Consider the following 12905-nt stretch of genomic DNA (forward strand, 5'->3'; position numbering starts at 1 on the left):
AACAAAATTGAAATTTTTATCAATTAACTCAAATGGAATAATTTTAGGAACGTTGTTAGCAACAGTTTTTTTACTAGCTTCAATAGTCTGACTCCTAAATCCAAGCATACTTCCAGTATTATTTCTGTATCCACATATAATTTAACATTGCTCTCAATATAACTCTATTTAAAATTTCATCTACTTTAATGCGTACATTAGACTTTCTTGCAATAGTAAATTGTTTAAAACTTTTCAAGCTGTATTGACTAACAAGAATATACATCGTTCCTCCATCAGAATACAATTAATTATTTTTTGTGTAATATTTGGAGTTAGAGTATATATAAAACCAACTAGCGCAATATTGCAATATTACTACAGTGAAGAGCCAAAGACACTCATACACCTGCATAATACTGTGTAGATCCCCCATGAGTACGCAGACGTGCTGCAACATGATGTGGCATAGACTCAACTAATGCCTGAAGCACTGCTACAGAGAACTGGCACCATGAATCCGGCAGTGCTGTCCATGATTCCATAATAGCACAAGGGGGTGGAGATCTCTTCCGAACAGCATGTTGCCGACCGGGGTGGCCGAGCGGTTCTAGGCACTACAGTCTAGAACCGCTCGACCGCTACGGTCGCAGGTTCGAATCCTGCCTCGGGCATGGATGTGTGTGATGTCCTTCGGTTAGTTAGGTTTAAGTAGTTCTAAGTTCTAGGGGTGCTGATGACTTAAGCAGTTAAGTCCCATAGTGCCCAGAGCCATTTGGACAGCATGTTGCAAGGCATCCCAGATATTCTCAATAGTGTTCATGTCTGGGGAGTTTGCTGGCCAGCAGAAGTGTTTAAACTCAGAAGAGTGTTCCTGGAGCTACTCTGTAGATATTTTGGACGTGTGGGTTGTTGTATTGTCTTGCTGGCATTTCCGAAATCCGTCGGACTGCACTGTTAACATAAATGGATGCAGGCGATCAGACAGGATGCTTATGTACGAGTCACCTATCAGATTCGTATCTTGATGTATCAAGGGTTCCATATCACTCCAACTGCACATGCATCACACCATTAAAGAGCCTCCACCAGTTTGAACAGTCCCATGCTGACATGCGGGGTATGTGGATCTGTGAGGTTGTCTCGATACCTGTATTCACCCACCCACTCGATACAATTTGAAACAAGACTCAGCTGAACCGGAAACATGTTTCCACTCATTAACAGTCCAATGTTGGTGTTAATGGGACCAGGTGAGGCATGAAGCTCTGTGTCATGCGGTCATTTAGGGTACAAGAGTGGGCCTTCAGCTCTGAAAGCCCATATCCATGATGTTTCATTGAATGGTTCATATGCTGACACTTTCGATGGCCCAGCATTGAAACCTGCAGCAACTGGCGGAATGGTTGCACTTCTCTCATGTTGAATGATTCTCTTGAGTTGTCGTTGGTCCCATTCTTCCGGGATCTTTTCCTGGCCACAGCAGTGTCAGAGATTTGATGTTTTACCAGATTCCTGATGTTCACAGTACACTCGTGAAATGGTCATATGAGAAGATCCCTTCTTCATCGCTACCTTGGAGATACTGTATCCCATTTCTCATGTGCCAACTATAACACCATTTTCAAACTCACTTAAATCTTGATAACCTGCCACTGTAGCCACAATAACTGATGTAACAATTGTGCCAGACACTTGTTGTCTTATGTAGGTGTTGTGGACTGCAGTGCCGTGTTCAGCCTGTTTACATGTCTCTGTATATACCAGTTTCTTTGGTGCTTTGGTGTATAACTGTCTTCTACAGGCACAGTCAATCTTGTTTTGAGAACAGATGAATTACCACTCAGTTGAAAAAGATGACTCATTTAACACTAATAAAAATTATATAATAAAATGACATTCTGGGAACGAGAAATTCTACATCTACATCTACATTTATACTCTGTATGCCACCCAACGGTGTGTCGTGGAGAGCACTTTACGTGCCACTGTTATTACCTCCCATTCCTGTTCCAGTCGCGTATGGTTCAGGGAAAGAACGACTGCCGGGAAGTCTCCATGCACGCGCGAATCTCTCTAATTTTACATTCGTGATCTCCTTGGGAAGTATAAGTAGGGGGAAGCAATATATTCGATACCTCATCCAGAAACGCACCCTCTCGAAACCTGAACAGCAAGCTACACCGTGATGCAGAGCGCCTCTCTCGCAGACTCTGCCATCTGAGTTTGCTAAACATCTCCGTAACGCTATCATGGTTACCAAATAACCCTGTGACGAAACGCGCCGCACTTCTTTGGATCTTCTCTGTCTCCTCTGTCAACCCGACCTCGTATGGATCCCACACTGATGAGCAATACTCAGCTATAGGTCGAACGACTGTTTTGTAAGCCACCTCCTTTGTTGATGGACTACATTTTCTAAGGAATCCCAATGAATCACAACCTGGCACCCGCCTTACCAACAATTAATTTTATATGATCATTCCATTTCAAATCGTTCTGTACACATACTTCCAGATATTTTAGAGAAGTAACTGCTGCCAGTATTTGTTCCACTATCACATAATCATACAATAAAGGATCCTTCTTTCCATGTATTCGCAATACATTACATTTGTCTACGTTAAGAATCAGTTGCCACTCCCTGGACCAAGTGCCTATCCGCTGCAGATCTTCCCGCATTTCACTCCAATTTTCTAATGCTGCAACTACTCTGTATACTACAGCATCATCCGCGAAAAGCCGCATGGAACTTCCGACACTATCTACTAGGTCATTTAAATATATTGTGAAAAGCAATGGTCCCATAGCATTCCCCTGTGGCACGCCAGAGGTTACTTTAACGTCTGTAAACGTCTCTCCATTGGGAACAACATGCTGTGTTCTGTTTGCTAAAAACTCTTCAATCTAGCCACACAGCTAGTCTGATATTCCGTAGGCTCTTACTTTGTTTATCAGGCGACAGTGCGGAAATGTATCGAACGCCTTCTGGAAGTCAAGGCAAATGGCATCTACCTGTGAGCCTATATCTAATATTTTCTGGGTCTCATGAACTAATAAAGCGAGTTGGGTCTCATACGATCGCTATTTCCGGAATCCATGTTGACTCCTACATAGTAGATTCTGGGTTTCCAGAAATGACATGATACACGAGCAAAAAACATGTTCTAAAATTCTACAAAAGATCGATGTCAGAGATATAGGCCTATAGTTTTGCGCATCTGCTCAACGACCCTTCTTGAAAAGTGGAACTATCTGCGCTCTTTTCCAATCATTTGGAACTTTCTTTTCCTCTAGAGACTTGCGGTACACGGCTGTTAGAAGGGGGGAAGTGTAGAATCGAATTGGTATCCCGTCGGTCCAGTGGACTTTCCTCTGTTGAGTGATTTCAGTTGCTTTTCTATTCCTTGGACACTTATTTCGATGTCAGCCATTTTTTCGTTCGAGCGAAGATTCAGAGAAGGAACAGCAGTGCGGTCTTCCTCTGTGACACAGATTTGGAAAAAGGTGTTTAGTATTTCAGCTTTACGCGTGTCATCCTCTGTTTCAATGCCATCATCCCAGAGTGTCTGGATATGCTGTTTCGATCCAATTACTGATTTAACGTAAGACTAGAACTTCCTAGGATTTTCTGTCAAGTCGGTACATAGAATTTTACTTTCGAATTCACTGAACGCTTCACGCATAGCCCTCCTTACGCTAACTTTGACATCGTTTAGCTTCTGTTTGTCTGAGAGGTTTTGGCTGCGTTTAAATTTTCAGTGAAGCTCTCTTTGCTTTCACAGTAGTTTGCTAACTTTGTTGTTAACCACGGTGGGTTTTTCCGGTCCCTCACAGTTTTACTCGGCAAGTACTGTCTAATTTACGATTGCCTTGAACTTTTTCCATAAACACTCAACATTGTCAGTGTCGGAAGAGAAATTTTCGTTTTGATCTGTTAGGTAGTCTGAAATCTGCGTCCTGTTACTCTTGCTAAATATATAAACCTTGCTCCCTTTTTTTATATTCCTATTTACTTCCATATTCAGGGATGCTGCAACGGCCTTATGATCACTGATTCCCTGTTCTGCGCTTACAGAGTCGAAAAGTTCGGGTCTGTTTGTTATCAGTAGGTCCAAGATGTTATCCCCACGAGTCAGTTCTCCGTTTGATTGCTCGAGGTAATTTTCGGATAGTGCACTCAGTATAATGTCACTCGATGCTCTGTCTCTACCAACTGTCCTAAATATCTGAGTGTCCCAGTCTATATCTGGTAAATTGAAATCTCCACCTAAGACTATAACATGCTGAGGAAATTTATGTGAAATGTATTCCAGATTTTCTCTCAGTTGTTCCAGAGAGGAAATAAAAACATAAACATAGTAAGCTATCAATGAATTCTATTCTGTGTGTAATCATAGAAAAATTGAATGTGGAAAAATAACACTAATGAATGACACTTATATTTTGGCTCCAGGACAGTTAAATTGGAATAAAATCATACTCAGGATTATCAAAAAGTGCAAATTCGAAAGATAAAAATAACGAAAAAATTGCTTCTTTTATTAAAAATAACGATGAAATTGTGCCCTGTATCAGTGACAAGCTAATTTGTTTGTAGTATTCGCCGATTTCACTCTCAAAAATGAGGATTGGTAGGAGAATATTTTACCAGAGGTAGACATATAGGAACAGATTGTTTTTGTTAGGTCAAATATATTAAAAAAACGAAAACAATTAGTAAGAGATACTTTAAATTTTTTAAATAGTTTTAGACAAACTCAAATTACATTTATCATGAGTTTGTTGCTGGTGATTTAAAATCTGATGATTTTAAGAAGATTTGTAGTATATGTTGGAAAAAGGATCAGTTTGGTTCTTTTTACAGTAGACATGACAAGGAAGCAAAGTGAAGGTAGGTACAGATATCAAATACAAGATTTTTTACATCTTCATAAACATTACTGTAAATGTCAATGTTTATTTATTTCTCGTTCAGCTACAGGCAAAGCGTGATACACTTACAAACATCAACATAAAAATTTAAATTAACATTAACAATGATTTACAATAAAATTTTCAGGGTTTCCAGCCACAAAAGTGCTTGGTCACTTATCACATGTATGTCCATCAGATTTCCTCCCTTAAGTCCGTGTACGTCGCACTCAACTATATGCTGCATGGTTTGACTCTCTCCGCACTCACAATTGGGGTCTTGGGAGAAACCCCACTTTTTCAACAAATATCCGCATCGACCAACACCTGTCCGCAGACGATTTAGAGTTACCCACACTCTACGTTGGAGTTGGAAGCCTGGAACTCGTTGAGATGGGTCCTCAATAAGGAAACTGTTATTCACTTTGCTTTCCTGCCATTGCTGTTTCCACAGGTTATCGATATCAATCTGTTGTTTGAGTTCTTTCCAGAAGGGATTTCTTGACATCAATCTGTCAGGGGGAGGAGGTAGGTCCCTGAACTTTTCTTTGTACCTCTGGATTGCTCTTTCACGTCTAATCGAGGGTGGTTCGATATTGGCAAGGACGGGCAGCCAAGGTTTCGGGGTGGGTCTTACTGTTCCTGTTATGAGCCTCATTGTCTCGTTAAGTTGCACATCAATATATCTGACATGCCTACTGCGGGCCCAGACGGGTGCGCAATATTCCGCTACACTATACAGAAGTGCCAGTGCTGATGTGCATAGAGTTTCAGTGGAACATCCCCAGGTTGTTCCTGCCAGTTTCATTATGATGTTGTTTCTTGTTTTCATTTTTTTGGCGACTTCGTACAGGTAGTAGTCAGAGGAATAATGTATGGAAAAAAAAGGTACAGGCATTTAACTTGATGAAAACAAGTGGGGTGTATAAAAATTTCAATATTCATTTTATACATTTTTTATCTATACTGGGTGTTACAAAAAGGTACGGCCAAACTTTCAGGAAACATACCTCACTCAAAAATAAATAAAAGATGTTATGTGGACATGTGTCTGGAAACGCTTAATTTCCATGTTAGAGCTCATTTTAGTTTCGTCAGTATGTACTGCTCTTCCTTGATTCACCGCCAGTTGGCCCAATTGAAGGAAGGTAATGTTGACTTCCGTGCTTGTGTTGACATGCGACTCATTGCTCTACAGTACTAGCATCAAGCACATCAGTACGTAGCATCAACAAGTTAGTGTTCATCACGAACGTGGTTTTGCAGTCAGAGCAATGTTTACAAATGCGGAGTTGGCAGAAACCCATTTGATGTATGGATTAGCACGAGGCGATAGCCGTGGCGCGGTACGTTTGTATCGAGACAGATTTCCAGAACAAAGGTTTCCCGACAGGAAGACGTTCGAAGCAATTGGTCGGCGTCTTAGGAAGCACGGAACATTCCACCCTATGACTCGCGAAAGCGTCAGAGAAGTTGCTGCTGTACAAGGTAACGTTGACCACGTCACTGTATGGAGAGTGCTACGAGAGAACCAGTTGTTTCCGTACCATGTACAGCGTGTGCAGGCACTATCAGCAGCTGATTGGCCTCCACAGGTACACTTCTGCGAATGGTTCATACAACAATGTGTCAATCTTCATTTCAGTGCAAATGTTCTCTTTACGGAAGAGGCTTCATTCCAACGTGATCAACTTGTAAATTTTCACAATCAAAATGTGTGGGCTGACGAGAATCCGCATGCAATTGTGCAATCACGTCATCAACACAGATTTTCTGTGAACGTTTGGGCAGGCATTGTTGGTGATGTCTTGATTGGGCCCCATGTTCTTCCACCTACGCTCAATGGAGCACGTTATCATGATTTCATAGGGGGTACTCTACCTGTGCTGCTAGAACATGTGCCTTTACAAGTACGACACAACATTTGGTACATGCACGATGGAGCTCCTGCACGTTTCAGTCTAAGTATTCATACTTTTGTCAACAACAGATTCGGTGACCGATGGATCGGTAGAGGTGGACCAATTCCATGGCCTCCACGCCCTCCTGACCTCAACCCTCTTGACTTTCATTTATGGGGGCATTTGAAAGCTCTTTTCTACGCAACCCCGGTACCAAATGTAGAGACTCTTCGTGCTTGTATTGTGGACGGCTGTGATACAATGCGCCATTCTCCAGGGCTGCATCAGCGCATCAGGGATTCCATACGACGGAGGGTGGATGCACGTATCCTCGCTAACGGAGTTCATTTTGAACATTTCCTGTAACAAAGCGTTTGAAGTCACGCTGTTACGTTCTCTTGCCTTGTGTTGCCATTCCATGATTAATGTGAATTGAAGAGAAGTAATAAAATGAGCTCTAACATGGGAAGCAAGCGTTTTCGGACACATGTCCACATAACATATTTTCTTTCTTTGTGTTTCCTGAAAGTTTGGCCGTACCTTTTTGTAACACCCCGTATAAATGAATAACTTCATAATTGATTGTGCATTGTTAACTAGTGGAAAAACTAAAGCTAAACCAATTAAAATTAATCTCATTAATGATCGACAACGCGGCTTCCATAATTTTTTCAGTGATGTACAAAAAACGAGAGCTAACAAAAAACGAAGAAGATAAAGGGTTAGCAACACAATAAGGGCATTTCTTCCAGTACTATTGGCTGCATTATCATATTTAACTGCTCTTGGAGCAGTTGGTTCATTAGCAGGTGGAATAGCTGGTATTGAAAAAGCAGTTTGTAACAAACAAAAAGAATCATGAAGAGTTAGAAGAACAAAAAAAGAAAAAAAATCTAGCAATGGAGAAGAAAGGAACTGGACTAAAAAAGTTCAAAAAATAATTAATAAGTATCTTAGTGTATTAAGAAATTTTGATGTAGAAAAACTTGTTAAACAAATAAAAATTGAGCACTTTTATGGAGTATATATGATTGCTGAATTACCTAACAGACCAAGTAATAATGAATGTGGTATACTAAATTTAGATACATCTGATCATTTTGGCACTCACGGGATATGCTATTGTAAGAATAATGATAAAAAATTGTTTTTAAGTCAGTTGGAGGAATTATTCCTGAAGACCTGGTTAGATGTCTTGATTCAAATCATATGTTCTATGATGGACAACGAATATAACATTTTAATGAAATAATAAGAAGTCATTTGTGTCTATCCATTTTAAAACTGTTTTCAGATATTTATTGGTTTAATGATACTTTTAATTTAATAAATGGGCATTTTTGGAAATACGTTGTAGCCAAAAGATGGTATAAATAATGGAAAAATAAGCTGGAATGAATTAGAAGCAAGAACTGATTCAAAAATCGAAAATTTAATCACATATTTTCATAAAGAATTACATAACATTTTAAAAGAAACTATAGGTTATATTAATATTAAAGATAGGAGCTTAGTAGATTTAAAAGATCCAATAAGTAGTTATGATGCAGTTACTAAAAAATACTAAGAAAAAGAATATGTTGCAAAACCTCAATCCACAAGTATTCTTACACAATGAAACAACAATGCACTGTTTAATTCAACAAATTGCTTTACAAGAAATGAGATTAAAAAAGCTTTTACAGATTATTTCTCAAAGGAAGATTTGCCACCATACCTAAGTCATCTAAGTGATCTTCAAAAAAGAATGTGTGACAGACATAAATTAAAATTTAATTTTATCACTGGTGATAAAATATTGATATGTACATTTTAGAATGATGTAAAAATCGAGAAAACTATTCTTTTTGTAGCCAATATTGATAGTGATCCATCACCTATAGATTTTAAAATAGTAATAAAGAGATATAGCGTTGTTGAACTGAAAATTATGTAACAAACACAGCTCAATAATCCATCATTTGAAATTAAAATGAAGGATAAAATTTGTATATTTCGTAATCAATCTGTTAGAACTGTACCTGTTTCAGGTGAATTACTCATATTTGGTGAACTGACATTAGAATCAAATGATGATAATGGCAAGTATGGCAAGCTGATCTAGCAGAAACAGATTCTGGCAAGTTGAATGAAATATCAAAATAAATAAAGGATATAAAAATTTATTACGTGTTATTCATGTGTTTTCAAAATGTGCTTAGGCTACACCAGTGAAGGATAAAACTAGCAAGAATGTAGATGATGCATTTGAAAAATGTTTAAAGTAAGAAATCTAAGAAACTTACAAAGACATAATGGTACAGAATTTTAAAATAAATATTTCAAGAACAGGCGAAGAAACACAATATTAACCATTACTCAACCTTTACTGAATTAAAAGCATCTGCAGTAGAAAGATGTAACAGAACACTAAAAAAAGAAATGTGGAAGAGATTTGCTCTTCAAGGAAATTGTAAATGGGTAAAATGGTTTCAAAAGCAGCTGGTGAAAACAACAACACAAAACGTGCAACAACTGATGTTTCTGGTAAGACCAGTGAAGAATCCTGTGGACAAATCACAAGACAGGCAGAAAGTTATCAATGTGAAACAATGGTACACACCCTAGCTCAGTAAAATGAAGTGTATTGTAACAATGTGTAAGGACCGAATAAAATTAGCTTTTGACATTCCAGCTAAGGAATTACGTCACCACAACTACCTAAAAGCCAAAAAAGCTTATAGGAAGGCAGTAGTGGAAGCAAAAAAGGAATATAATGATACATACATTACAGAGACCCAAAATCCTTGTAAAGCTGCCTGGAATCTTGTAAATGAGAACAGAAAGAAGACTACATCCTGCTTAAATTCATGTAGCCCTGATGACTTCAATGAATATTTTATCAGAATAGTGGAAAAGACAGTGAGTGAAATTCCACACTCTGACCTAGATCTGACTGCAAACTTAAGAAACGCAGACAGTTGCAGTATTCAAAACTGGAAGGAAGTACACCCTGAAGACATGATAAAAATTGTGAACTCCTACAAACATTCAGAAAATGTAGACATCTATGGCATGTCCTGCACACTGCTAAAGAAAATTATTACAGAATTAGCTCAGCCACTAGCCATAGCAATAAACACATGTCTATCTTCTGGTGTCTTCCCAGACTTCCTTAAACTGGCGAGCACAGTACCAATATATAAGAAGGGTACTGAATTACATTGAGGAAAACAACTTATTTCAAAACACACAGCACGGATTCCGCAAAGGGAGATCAAAAGTGACAGCCACACTGGACTTATTAAAAACAATTCAACAGAGTTTTGAGGAGAGAGACAGTGTGGCACTGACACTCTGTGACCTCAGCAAAGCCTTTGATTGCATATCACACACAACACTAACAGCCAAGTTAAGATGCTATGATGTTGGGGATGTTGTTCTATCAACATTCCAATGTTATTTCGAAAACCGAAAGCAGGTAGTATCAGTGCATGGAGCAACTTCTCTTGAACAAAAACTGGAACATGGAGTGCCCCAAGGATCAGTCTTAGGACCTCTCCTATTCCTCATATATGTCAATGATAGGAGCTGTAATAGTCAAATGTTGCAGTTAGCAGATGACACTACCCTTATTGCCAAAGGACATACAGCTGCAGAAGCTCTTGGTGCATGAATATGTATATATATATACATGACTTTATTCACTATGAATGAAAGAATTAACATTTTTATTTTTTAAAACTGTTTTATCCTGATGATGAAGATATGTTTGCTACATCCATAGATCAATTAACTGATGAGAATGTGAATTATTTATACAATTTAATAAAGAAGACATTTGTATTGTTTATGAATATGCTTAGATCAGATTACTTGTACATAATGTTCATTTTTTTTAGTTTTGCAGGGTCTGGCTCCATAGACCCTGCAATTCCATAGCAGGCTCTGGTTTTCCAGGCCCTGGAATTCCACAGTGAATAAAGCTTAAAATATCATTAGTTATTAATATGGTACAAAAAATACAGTAGTTGTTTTTGTATTAAGTGCTTAGTTATACACCTTCTCTTGTTTTACTGTATGGGTATGTATTCTATTAACAATAACATAAATATTAAGCTTTCCCTCATCAGGATTAATGTGAATAAATTTACACTTCAATTGCTGTTCTATGAATTTTTGTCTTTTAATTTCTACTCTTAAGTTTCGATCATTATGATCGTTTTCATCATGCTGAACTGCAGTACTATATTCTGTGAAGTATAGATCAATCCTGTACTTTCCAACAGAGAACTGTGTTTCAAATTTTTGTCATTGAAATAGTTCATGATGATACCAACAAATTATTGTTGTTTTATTTGAGACACCAAATTTAGTTTCAAATCAAATTTACTTATAAGATTTTCTATCATATTTGTTGTTGTGATTGTCCTGTTTTTCTGTACAATTGAAGTAATGTCAATTTTGTTGATGAAGACTATGTGAGGATGCATCTTTTATGGATATCTAAACTGATTTTTAACTCTTTGAAAGTTTTCTTGTCGTTTTTTCCCACTTGGTCATGAATTGCTTTCTAAGGGTTAGTATATTGAAATTTTTTGTAACATTCTTAGCTTCAAACCATGGGATATTCTCTATACCAGTTATATCAAACACTTGCTCATTATTAAATGTAAGCTTATTGTTGATGATGACTAGAAATGACTTGTTCAGAAGTAAACAATTATGTCAGTATTTTTAATTTACTCTCAGCTTCTTATTTTTGAAAAGATTTTTGAGTTTTTTTTGCCTTATAAAAATAAATCTAATAAATGGAAAGCTTAAAAACAAGTGAATTAGATGCTAGGGCAAAAGGAACCAGGAATTAAAGTATATTCCAAACTGAGGAAAAAAATAACCTATTTATCTTAATAATAAGAATAAAAACAATACAAATGAACTAACAACTACCGAAAAGCAAATTATTCAAATGATTCATATTTTGTTTGAAAATTTAAATTTTGAACAATTATATTATTTGTATGCAACAAATTAATCATACAGAGATATTGTTCTTGACTATATAAAAAAGAAAAATGCATTTCCTGAATTTATGTGAAATATCCACTATCTGTAAACTGCACAAAAGACAGTCAAGATGGAATAGGTGGGCAGTAATACCACACAGTCAAAAATTGTCTGAAGGCTCTGTAAGAGAATTTCAAGGCAAATTAGATTGGGTTACTATGTCAATGTTCCAACCATTACCTAAAGATTTGGTGAGAGGATATCAATACAAAATCGATTGGGTTGATATATCAAGTGCACAAGTATTGTCTGAAGATTTTGTAATACAATTTGAAGATAAACTGAATTGGAATAGCATTTGGAAATGTCAAAAGTTACCAGTGTCATTCATATAGAAAATAATAATCACTTATGAAATAATAGATTCTTCACGGCAGATTTTTCTACATGTTTAATTAATCAAAATCTTAAATTTGTTAAAAAATTATAACTATGTGTTTCATGAAGAATATGTTCAAAATGGTTAGCAGATCATTAATTTTGTCCATTGTGTAGATATTTTGTGCAAAAATACATTTAAAATTTGGAGGTTGACAAATATTTCAAGCCCTGTTTATTCTTTGTAAATCAACTGTTTTGATGAAGAGTGAATACATCATTAATCAGTTCTCCTTGAGCCTAATTAATTAAAATATTGAAATAATTATGATAGCAAACAACTGGTAAATTATCTCTCATTTTCTGGTACAAGTTCATTGAGTTTGGATTATAGTTAAGTCTTAACATTTATGCAAAATCTGGATATATTCCTCTAATAATATTTAATTGTTTTTGTAGATTTCTTCTTTTGATGTTATGACATATTAATTATAATCATAGTCAAATGACCTTAAAGAACCAAAGTTGTTCTTAAATTCTGATCAGTTGTTTGAGGAACAACATGAGGTAATAATCTACTTCTCAGTTTATCTCTAATACTATTTCTAAAGCTTCATCAACTTACTCAGTTAAATACTGTATATGGTAACCTATAAAATGTCAGTTAGCATGTTTTCCACCTGAGCCCTTCATTAGACATTGGATCTATCTAACATAAATAGCCCATTGGTACAAAACTACATGGAA

The sequence above is a fragment of the Schistocerca serialis genome, chromosome 1, assembly GCF_023864345.2.
Source record: "Schistocerca serialis cubense isolate TAMUIC-IGC-003099 chromosome 1, iqSchSeri2.2, whole genome shotgun sequence".
Taxonomy (NCBI): Eukaryota; Metazoa; Arthropoda; class Insecta; order Orthoptera; family Acrididae; genus Schistocerca; species Schistocerca serialis.